Source organism: Callospermophilus lateralis, chromosome 6 (genome assembly GCF_048772815.1).
Source record: "Callospermophilus lateralis isolate mCalLat2 chromosome 6, mCalLat2.hap1, whole genome shotgun sequence".
In the NCBI taxonomy this organism is placed as follows: domain Eukaryota; kingdom Metazoa; phylum Chordata; class Mammalia; order Rodentia; family Sciuridae; genus Callospermophilus; species Callospermophilus lateralis.
Window position 1 is genome coordinate 17,495,076 of NC_135310.1, and position 2,924 is coordinate 17,497,999.

Below are 2,924 nucleotides of genomic sequence, written 5' to 3' on the forward strand. Positions count from 1 at the left end.
TTGGGGTTCAGTCACTTCCTGCAGCGGTGGCTCTCCGACCTCCCTCCTCAGGATTCTGGGGTGCTGTGGGTGCTTCCCGCTTTGCCCCCCCCCCCCCCGTTCTCTTAGAGGGGGGCGAGGGAAGAGGCAGAAGCCATCTGCCCTCTGCACTTGGTTCCAAAACTCACTGTCACAGAAGTTGAGGAAGAGACCCTGCTGCAACTGCCACTTGTAGGACTGACCACTGGTGACTGGCTGAAACACCTAACTAGCTGAGGCTCCTCTCAGCAGGGGCAGACAGAGTCCAGCTCCAGGGACCCCTGCAGGTCTTCCTAAGCTCCCCGCCAGGGTGCACTGGGGCACTGGGAACCTACTCCTCCCACAGCTTCCAGGCTGGTCCCTGCACCTCGGGCAGCCAGCACCACCAACAGGCACACCAGGGTGCTTCTAAGCCAATGACCACTAGTGACTCAACACCCCAGTTCTTTCTTGGTTCCCTGTAAGTAGTGGGAAAGAAGAGGGTCAGGGGCTCTGCTGGTGACCCCGGGTCCCGGCTGGCTGGTTACGACTGAGGACTTGCCACGTGGCTGCTGGGCTCCCTCAGAAGCTGCCAGTTCTGGCTTCTTTTAAAAAACAGTAGGTGACACTGATCCTCCATCATGGGTCTTCCAACACCCTCCAGGGTCCTCCTGTTTCCAGCTTCTGCAGCCAGGAGGCAACGCCCCAGGGTTATCGGCTCCATTCTGGGAGTCACGAGGAAGCAGTGACTCCCGAGTCCTGGCCAGGCTTCTAAGCTTAAATCTTAAGATCTCCACAAGAGAGGAGAGGTGGACACACAGGCAGACGGCCGGCCCTGAGGTCTGGAGTCAGGCAGAGGCTGCCGCTGGCCCGTGACATTTACACCACAACCGCCACGCCTGCGCACGCCTGCAGCGCTTCTCTTTCTTCCTGTCCTTCGGAGACCCATTCTCTCTAGACGTAATTTCAGCTGGGAGAGGCGGGGAGGGGAGGCCGCCAGCAGTGCAGAGCCAGTGGGAACCCGCTGAGTGACATCACCAAGCCCCCAGGGAGGGCGCCAAGCGCTCCATCCCACGAATGGCTGGTGTGAGTGAACGGTCCAGAAACCAGTCATCCTGGCAACGAGGCCAGGGCAGGAGACACGGGAGCCGGCACCAGGGAGAGGCTCAGGGCCCTGCAGGCTCTCAGGGAGGGCCCCGGCCACAGGACGTGCCCCTGACCTGCAAGCCAGCAGTGCAGTCACACATTCTGTAATCAAATCTAAGTCACAGGCCACCAGGATGGCTACTGCCACAGGCCCCCAAGCACATGCTACCAAGATGAGGAGCACTGGGTACTTGGGATGGCCACATGGAGGTGTGGGACATGTCATGAGGCTGACGTTCCTCTACCATGGGACCTGGCGCATCCCCTGCCGGACATGCTCCCACAAAAAAGTCCACAGGACGCGCGCTTCGCAGACGCAGACAGCAGGTTCTCCAGAACTCCTCCCTGTGATTCTTAATTGGCATACAGAGAATACTTTGTGTCCTGTAGCCTGTGATTTGGTCGACTTCTGCATTGAACCGGGGATCCTCCTAGGCATCCTTGAATTTCAGGGGCTCGCCCAGCGCGGCCACGTGCCCCATGATGCCTTTGTTCCACTCCAGGCGGATGCAGCTGTTGGAGGCCTCCTCCAGCGTAATCCCCTCCAGGACATCTAAGAGCCCGCTGACCAGGAACTTGTTGTTGGAGCTGTCCTCGCACACGAGGAACAGGGAGTAGCGGTCAACCGCGATGAGCCTGTGGATATGCAGGAAGCTCTTGTGGCACAGGAAGATCTTGTGGCACATTTCCAGGTGGCTGGAAATGTCCTTCACTAACTCCAGGAGCCTGGAGCACTGGTCCCCTTCGTCACTGTCAAAGCGTGGGGCGGGGGTGAGAGGCATCTGCTCCTGCTTCCCTGCGTTGGACAAGAAGCTCATGGCTCCCTCAGATTCCTTGACGAGGATGGGTCTCACAGGGGCCTGTGGAACTCCGAGGCAGAGATCTTCCTGGCTGGTGTCCCAGGGGCACTGCTGTCTGCGCGGGGACTGGGCGGCCAGGGGCAGGAGCAAGACTCAGGGTGGCCTTGGACGCCTTCCCTGCACACTGGCATGGTGTGCACTCTCTCAGCAAACCACGCGTTGACCATTTCCCTGGTCTCCGAAGGGCAGCATCGCGGGTGCCCAGGGTCACACTCCAGGAGGCTCCCAGGGAGGGTGTGACCAGGTGCAGCCGCTTTCGGGCTCGCGTCCCCGCCATAGGCGGCCCCCCCCCCCCCCCCCCCCCGGGGAGAACGCGCCCTCCCGCGGCTGCTCCAGCTATGACACCTGCCCGCGCCCTGTCCCCGAGCTGCCTCCACAGGCTGAGGGGGAGGGCGCCCGCCGCATGCTCTCTGCTCCACCCTTCCGGCCCCTCTGAGCCAGTCTCAGTTCCTCCAACTCCTCAGCGAGCATTTCCCATGCGCGCACCACTGCCGGTGTGCCTCCTGTGTGCGCGCCGCGAGCCCCCGAGCCCAGCCCCCGAGCCGCCTGGGGTGAGCAAGCGAGAGAAAGAAAGCGCGCCAGGGTAGCAGGGGACTGGAAGGAGCCAATGGCGACGCACTTACTCCGGGAGGCGAAATAGGTATATTTCAAATGTAAGAAAATTCTTTTTTGATGATACTTCAAATTTTAATTTTATTGGTGCATTACAGTTGCCCCTAGTGGTGGAATTTGTAATTACCTCCAAATAAGCGCTGGCTTCATAAAAGAAGGTTCAGTTCATGAGTACAAGCTAGGGAGTGCTAAATTAACGAGACAAGACTCTAATTACCTTTTCGGGAAGGTTTCTCCTAGCTCCCGCCTCCAGCAACCTAATGCGGTAGTGAGGTTTACTGAAGAGGCTAGTGAGAGAGGGAGAACATG

General features: G+C 59.5%; 1 pseudogene; it reads right to left on the reverse strand.

Annotated features, from left to right (window-relative positions):
- Positions 1-1,262: 1,262 nt before the first annotated feature.
- LOC143401800 (cGMP-specific 3',5'-cyclic phosphodiesterase pseudogene) lies at positions 1,263-2,195 on the reverse strand (annotated as a pseudogene).
- Between the last annotated feature and the right edge of the window lie 729 nt (positions 2,196-2,924).